Source organism: Bombina bombina, chromosome 6, assembly GCF_027579735.1.
Source record: "Bombina bombina isolate aBomBom1 chromosome 6, aBomBom1.pri, whole genome shotgun sequence".
In the NCBI taxonomy this organism is placed as follows: domain Eukaryota; kingdom Metazoa; phylum Chordata; class Amphibia; order Anura; family Bombinatoridae; genus Bombina; species Bombina bombina.
Window position 1 is genome coordinate 247380441 of NC_069504.1, and position 9133 is coordinate 247389573.

The window sequence follows — 9133 nt, forward strand, 5'->3', positions numbered from 1 at the left end:
GCTGACTTCTATATAGCGGTCTGGTATTGTTGTTCCTTCCCATAAAGTGACATCTGTAATCTTGTGTAATGATGTTCTTCTTGTACGTAATTCCTAATGGTTTATTGTGATGGAATCATGATGTTAAAAGTACATTAAAATCCATATGTTCTGTTTTGTGATTCCTAGAGAGAATGTAATGTGTTTTTCCCCCATCATTTGAATGCACATGTATGAGTGAATGCTAAAAGTAATGTATGTGAATCCATGACTGATCTTGTGTTAAGCCTATGTAGATATGCAGTTGCTGCAAGCATATGAGTTGAATAAATGAAATGCAATAATAAAGGTAAATGAGAGGTGTTTCCCATTGTGTACTGTTTGTGAATCCTGAAAAGTTTGAATTATTTTTGTGTCCGTTTAAATGTAATATTTTTTTTTAAAAAGTTTGTTACTAGTGATGTTGATTTGTAGTTGATGTAATATAAAAGTCTGAAACAATTTAATGGTGTTGTGAATATTCAATAAGTAAAATCCCTAAGTCCACCATAGGGAAATAGTCATTTCTTGATCTATTTATCATAGCTGGGTCTAACGCAGAAAAGCATGTATTTTCTAGCGCTGGTATTTGGAGTTTTTAGGTCTACGCTATTTGCGTGCGTTAGGGAAATCTGTCTTTCGCGTGCACGAGCACGTCTTCCCCATAGAAGTCAATGGAGGCTCCAAATTTTGGTCATTTTTTTTTTCTAAGACTGGTTTTCCTCGTAAAGTGAGTGACGTCATGAGCTTGTGTGAAAAAGTAGCTAAATTGTGTTGTAATAAATAACTTGTTTGTGTATGTAATGTGGTGTATATTTTTTGTATGCATCGATGAGTGTATGTTTGTGATAATATTATTAGTTAGATGTAGCTATATGAGGGTCTTTTCCCGTGTGTCAATGTAAGTCAATGGGAAAATGGATTTGTGTTGTTTTTTTTCTAACACCCGAGATCTCGCAACTTTTATCCTTTGTATTTTGAAGAAAAATTATTAAATCATAAAAATAAATATAGTGTTGTGTTTGTATGAGTGTAAGTGTAGTTTGTGTAATATTTGTTTTGTGATTCGTGGATGTTTATTTTGTTGGTAGATGTTAACTACTGGGTTTGAGCTGTCGGTAGAGATTTGTGCGTTGGGTGATTTTTGAGTGTCGGTAAATGAGCTCTAAATACCGGAGTCCGTAAGAAACCAGCGTTAGGAGCCTCTAACGCTGGTTTTCACGGCTAACGCCAAACTCCAAATCTAGGCCTAAATTAGTATTGGGAGCCATATCAGTTGAATGCAGCCACATCAATGTTGGCATTAAGTCCTAGTGGTGATAATGTTTTTACTTTAAAAATCCAAAAAGTCTCTCGCTGTTTCAATCTGATTAATCTGTTATAATCATTGGATTTTGGGACATAATCAATTGGTAGAAATTTATAAATATGAGCATCACCAGCATGGGCCATAAGGCAATGGTTGAGGATACTATGTTTTATTTTTCCAATTCGGCAATTCTTTACAATTGTGGAAATGTTCACCCCAGCGGGTCCATATTTTTCTGGAGGTGCGGCACACATATTGTAGGCCACATAAACACTCTTTTAAATAGATTACAATGTTTGAATCGCAATTGTAAAATCCCAAAATGGGGAAAATGTCTCCAGTTACTGTGGATGTAATTGATTTCTTTTTGGACCATATATATTTACAGGAGTTACAGCTTCTTTTGCCACATTTATAAACTCCCTTTAGTCCAAATATTCCATCCTTGTTCTGTTTGTTGTTCTTTGATAGCAAATTAATTTGTTTTACCCTTTTGCTAGGTTCTAGTCTGTTTCTCAAAGTAGGAACTCTTCTATAGACTATACTGGGTTTGTCATTCACAATCTTCCTCAAGATCGGATCCCTTTTTATAATGTGCCAATGTTTGTGAAGTATATCTCTGATTTTGTAATGATTAAAAAGGCTCTATGGGAGCCGATACGCGTTGATAACTGTCTGGAGCTGCAGAAATACAGGACCTAAATTCAGAGGTCTGGACCGATAAAAAAAAGAAAAACCTGCATTTACCATCAAGACTCCCATAACCACAACATTCAAGTAACAAGAGGTGTTATACACTGATACAAACGTCAGTGTATAGGTGGAGCGGTAGGAGTATTCAAAAAAGTGCGCGCACCAACGGATGAAACATCACAACAGCTGTTAAAGTGGAGGATTTCAGCAGAGGATGGAAGATTGAATCAAATTAAGTTACAACCTCTGATATTTCTGAACCACTGTCAGCGGTGTTAGATACCGGAGACTCACACGAAAAAGGTACCAAGTTGTATATATTCATAAAAAACCTGCAGGTACGATTTTAACCATTACTAACTTGGGAACTATCAATTTTTGCATTAAAGACCTTGAAAGTTGGGCCAACAAACTGGCAAACTGGCAAATACGTTGCTGAGTAAACACGGATACATTAAATCATTGGGACTTTGATAATTTATACACTGTGTTCTATATATTGTTTTAGAAGATACAAATGTATTATATGTGTAAAAACTATTTAGAAGCAATTTTAAGTACAGAATTTATATTGATTCTAAGCATTTCTAACCCAATCAATTTAGGCTTAATTTATGCTAAAAACATAAAAAAGTCATTAGTATTTTAACTTGAGACACTGGTGTCCTTAAAAGAATTAACTAACATTTTTATTATTATGTGTAGCTTATTTTTGGTTTTGTGAAATAAATTATTGATGCAATTTTCAAATTGAATTTTTACTCTCCTGCCTAGGGAATTTACTGGTTTGAGTTGAATACTTGTTTTGATTTTCAAAGTTTTATTTTCAAAAATATAAAAATTTAAACTTCTAAAACAGACTGCCTTAGGCGCCTCCCACACCTTTTTTTCATTTTATAATGATTACTATTATATTGTGTTATAAACATAGAAACTGATTCTGATTCTGCAATGGTTTTGTTTTTGTTTTCTCTTTTGAATAGAGTTGATCTTTCCAAATTGTTAGTTTTTTCTAGGGCTTGATCCAATAAATGTGTAGGATAACCTTTCTCTAAAAATCTATCATATAGAACCATACTTTGTTCCAAAAACATATCTGTACTAGTACAATTCTTTCTAATTCACCTGAATTGAATATCTTGAGGCCCGTGTTTCTGGTGAGTCTTTAGACTCACCAGAAACAGCAGTGATGAAGCAGCGGTCAAAAGACCACTGCTCCATAACCCTGTCCGCCTGCTCTGAGCAGGCAGACAGGAATCGCCACAATTCAACCTGATCGAGTGCTATTTGGTTGATTGATACCGCCCTGCTGGCGGCCAATCACAAGAGCTGCTGGTGCAATGCTGAATACGGAGAGTGTATTGCTCTCCGCATTCAGTGATGTCTGTCGGACCTGATCCTTACTGTCGAATCAAGTGTGACAGACATTTGATAAATAGGCCTCATAGAATGTTTTTAATCTATCACTTGTGATGGTTACTAGAATATTCCAGATAGCTATTGCTATCCACTTCTTTGAAGTAAGTTTTGGATTCGAAATTGTGAAAAGAATCCTAACTTAGCACCAAATCAAGAAATTCTATTGATGTAGTTTGTATGTTGGCCGTGAAAGAAATTCCTAGATCATTATGGTTAATATGTGCTATAAAAGAATTGGCTGAAATTGGATCTCCATCCCAAATAAAAATTAAATCATCGATATACCAGCCATAGTAGACCAGGGCCACCCCCAGTTGGCAGTTGTAGATATATTTCTCCTCAAAGATACCCATAAAAATATTTGCAAAACTGGGAGTGAACGGAGGGAACCTGGTCCCCATGGCCAAATTGTGTGCAATATTAGAATATAATAAACTTACTTTGCACGTTATCCACAAAAGTTTGCACTCTGGATTTTTTATATTCTCAATCTGTTGTAAAAAATGTGTGCTATATTTGATATATGATGGTAAAGTTATTACAAACATTGTTTGTAATATGATAAATTGTATGTGAGGTTCCCATTTACCACTATGATAGGGCAGCCGGGGAGGTTAAATATTTTTGTGTATTTTTGGTAAATGGTAATAGTGTGCAACGCTGGGATTCGATGTTCTCAAAAAATCTTTCTCTCAAATTAAATAAAGCTTTCTTCTCCCCTATGCTCATGTTCCTATCGGTTGGCATAGTACATTATCGTGAATTTCTCCATAGTGCTGGTGAGAAGTCACATACACAGCCGGAAAGTGGTGACAACATCCCGTGGTATTTTAACACCCTCAAGACACCTTTGGCCAGCGCCTCCTCTATCAAATACAAATATTTAGTATAGTTGGGGACAAAGGCAAAAGCATCTTTTTAAAATGTCAAAATAAAGGTAAATGAACTATTTGTAAACAATTTCATACACTTCAGCATGCACAATGGTTTATTTGGAACAAATAAAAGGGAAGGGAAATATTGTCCCTTTACATTGCAAGAAAAGGGGGCAAAATAAATAATATAACTATGTCTAATAAATTTTGTGTTATTTCCATGCGAGTTGTTGTTTTTTTTTTTTTTATATTTTTTTACTGAGTTTTAATAATACAAGACTGTTTGACAGAAAGAGTAATAAACAGAAAGCATATGATTTATACAAGCTTATGAAACATAATTGTGAATATGTTTAGACATGCAGAAAATAATATAATATTCTTAGCGAATTCATGTCTGTCATAATGGACTGTGTGTCTTATAGGTCCAATAGATCATCTAGTTTTATATTTTTTCACTAGGTTATAAACATTCACATTTTTAGTACTTGTAGGTGAACTTGTACTTAAACAAATAAACAACCCTAGAAATATTTAAACAATAGAAGAGGAGAGTTACCCCAATTAATAAAAAAAACAGCCACTTTCGGGCCCATATATTATTATAAGATCTATTTAGCTCAAACTAAAACACAAAGAAAATATGACAGATCTTATCATAATAAGACAAGAGAATTCCTATAGATTATGTATAAAAAAAATAACTATTTATCAGCAACCTTCCTGTGGAGGAGTTGGAGATAGAAAAGTTATAATGTACGATGAAGCATAAAATTACCCTACTCCAGTTCTCAGGTAAGTGTCCTGATTAGTTTCACCTACAAGAGATTTATGGAAGAGAGGGATGAACAACCATCAATCAATCCTTGACTTTCAAGCAATATTGCTATTGCAACCTGTGAGTAAAAAATTAAAGCAATCCTGCAAATAAAAAAAAAGTCTCACAATGTGTTGAAAGGTAGCTGATAATCCAAAATAGTTATTTAGTCAGCCATTTGACAGCATGGCCAATTTTAACCCTGTATAGAAAGAAAGTCAGCCTACACCAACTCTCACAAGTGCAATATAGAGCACAGCTCTACATGTAGTATATCTCAAATAGACTCCTTGCGAGCAAAATATTTCTGTAGGATTTTTATTTCGGAAGTCATTCATCTGCTCTGCGTTGCTCAATATGACATACCTCAAACTGGTATCTTGAGTCTTAACTATATATTTCAGCTGTATCAACTTAAATACTTCTGAAGGTTCCATCACAGCTAATTTTACCTAGATCCTCAATAGTATCAAGGTAAATTGACTACAGGTGCTGGGGCCCCAAGGGCTTTTAAAGGAATCATTGACAGTAGTATCTGTATCAGAAGAATAAAATGCGCCTTTCCGAGTTACGATAATGGCTCTATGGTGTTCATTGAGCAACCTTGTTAGCTCATCTAGTAGAGTGAGATAATCATTTTTAAGTGAAGCATAGGATAAAAGGTAAAATAGTTTCTGCACTACTTGCAAGATCCAGGCAGTGCAGTGAGAGTTTGCCAATATTTCCAAAGTTAGCTGTTTAACTTTATGGCTGTAGGAAGGAATACAGACTACACTATATATGTGAGGAAGCCTGTAGTGAGTACTATGAGATTACTCAAAATCCTTCCAGTGTGGCTATGAGAACTAAAATTGTGCAATGTTTTAAAAATACTTGGGGTTGCTTGTAGTTATGGGTTCTACCTCTATTGCACAGTGTACAAAGGTGGCCACCATTTCTGTGATCACTGTAGGCCACATGTCGGCAGTTGCAAAATCAGTGCATTGCAAGAACAACTCCGTGCTCCAAAGTCAATAGAAGGACCACCAGGGAGTTAAGATGACAGTCCAGACCCTTTATATTAAATAACTATGTTTCAGGATTGATGTTTGAAGCAAATTATTGCCGGAGCTGCAGCCAAATGCAACCGCTCGTGTTCCTGGCTGACTCCTCCCCCGGCAAGTGAATTTTTGACCATCAGGCCCTAGGTGAAATAGGAGAACTAAATACAGCTGGTAGGTTAGAACCTAATTATAAATTAATTCTCTACAGGACCCTTTTAATACATATGACAATGAGGTTGTCTGAATCTTGGCTATAATGTATATCATTATTACCTTTAGATTCTGTATACTAATATTACCTTTCATACATGTTTTCAGAATTGCAATTAGAAACATGGAAACATAGGCCCAGATTACAAGTTTTGCATTAGAGGATATGGGGTGCTAACGAACAGTTTTCTCTCACCGCTCACTTACCTGCAACGCTGGTATTACGGGTTTTTAAAAACCCATCGTTAAAAGACAAGAAGTGAGCGTTGAGCAAAATTTTGCTCATTACCGCACTCCAATACCAGCGCTGCTTAAGTCAGCGGTTAGCTGGTGTAACGTGCTCGTGCACAATTTCCCCATAGGAATCAACGGGGAGAGCCGGCTAAAAAAAAGTCTAACACCTGCAAAAAAGCAGCGTAAAACTCCTTAACATAGCCCCATTGATTCCTATGGGGAAATACATTTTGGGGCCTATCTATCAAGCTCCGAATGGAGCTTGATGCCCCGTGTTTCTGGCGAACCTGCAGGCTCGCCAGAACAGCAGTTATGAAGCAGCGGTCACAAAGACAGTTTAGGGCAGATTAGGGGTTAATAATATTTATATAATGTTTGCGAGGCGGGAGTGTGGCGGTTTAGGGGTTAATATATTTATTATAGTGGCGGCGATGTCCGGTTCGGCAGATTAGGGGTTACATTTTTTTAAGTGTTTGCGATAGGGGAGGGCCTCGGTTTAGGGGTTAATAGGTAGTTTATGGGTGTTAGTGTACTTTTTAGCACTTTAGTTAAGAGTTTTATGCTACGGCGTTGTAGTGTAAAACTCTTAACTACTGACTTTAGAATGCGTTACCAGTCTTGACAGGAGCAGGTCTACCGCTAACTTTTTGTCAGACTCGTAATACCGGCGATATGCAAGTCCAATTGAAAAAAGAGTATACGCAATTTAAGTAAGTGGATTTGCGGTATTTCCAAGTCTGGCCAAAAAAGTGAGCGGTACACCTGTACCTGCAAGACTTGTAATACCAGCGGGCCTTAAAGAGCATCGTTAGGACCGGCTAACGCTGCTTTTTAAGCCTAATGCAAAACTCGTAATCTAGCCGATAGCTTTTGATGGCAGATAAGAACCATAGGTCCAAACATATGCCCACAATTTCCTAAAAGTATAAACTTATTTAGTTTTTATGAGAGCCTAATGCTTATCGCAGGCATAATATTTGTCATGATCACCTTTAATGTAAGTATATTCCATGAAAAAAAATACCTTTTCTGTGAAGAAGTGCTTCTGCAAATTACTCCTGGACCAACTACCCTTGATAAAATATTGTTTTTCCCCCTTAAAATATATATTTATTGATCCAGTCTCTAATGAAAATAGTTTGTATATTTCATGTGAAGTATATAAATTTACACGTAATTCTTTTTACAAACACCTTGCAGGCTCACAGCAACAGTCGCCTTTGATTTAGAAGGAATGTGTTAAAATTAAAAACATGCACCAGCATGGTTCTGTTCAAGTAGTTATAGTCTACTGCAAATGAATACTTATATTTAGTCTTAATTGATGCTTATTCACAGTAACTGTAGCATCTCAAGAGTATTAGCCTGACTGCTGTCCTTTTACAATAACCACAGCAACAACAACAAAATATATTCATTGCCACATTTATAGATCATGCCTTCTGGAGTGCAACATTATCAAACTTTATTTGAACCCCAAAGCAGTCTGTCCCAGGTGTGGCACTAACCTCTGTGCATTTTAACAACAATTTAGACTTTTTCTAACACTGGTAACATTAACAAACAACAATAGCCTGCTTAAAACAAGTGTGGGATATTTCTATCCCATCTGTTGCTTGGCATAACTCAGGACATTACATTTGGCACAGAGAGCAATGCTCATTAGCTTGTTGAATGCCTATGTTTGAGACACAGTTAAAAAAAAAAAACAGGAAAAAAAAATACAAAAAAACAAACAAACACAATAGTCTTAAATTTTTCATACAGCAGTTCTGTGTAGCCAAACATGAATATGCAGATACTGAGAAATATACATTGTTATGAAATATGAGCTCTATGAATGTAATCCACTGAAAATGATTGACATGTTAATATGAAAAGCTGTGCTTTGTTAGCATACTGCCAGTGATATATTTTGCTAGTTTTTTGACTGATGAATTAAAATATTACAGCTGAAAAGAAGAATAATATTTAACGAGAGTTGGTCTTTTGTAATATATGCAGATCACTATTAACTATCGCCTAGATTACGAGTTCTGCATTAGCCTTAAAAAGCAGTGTTAAGGGGTCCTAATGCTGCTTTTTATCTAACGCTGGTATTACGAGTCAGGCAGGAAAGGGTCTACCGCTCACTTTTTTTCCACGACTCGAGGCTACCGCAAATCCCCTTACGTCAATTGCGTATCCTATCTTTTCTATGGGATTTACCTAACGCTGGTATTACTAGTCTTGGAAGAAGTGAGCGGTAGACCCTCTACCACCAAGACTCCAACCGCAAAAAAAAGTCAGTAGTTAAGAGCTTTATGGGCTAACGCCGGAACATAAAGCTCTTAACTACAGTGCTACAAAGTACACTAACACCCATAAACTACCTATGAACCCCTAAACCGAGGCCCCTTCACAGTGCAAACCCTATAATCATTTTTTTTAACCCGTAATCTTCCGACCGGACATCACCGCCACCTACATTATCCCTATGAACCCCTAATCTGCTGCCCCTAACATCTCCGACCCC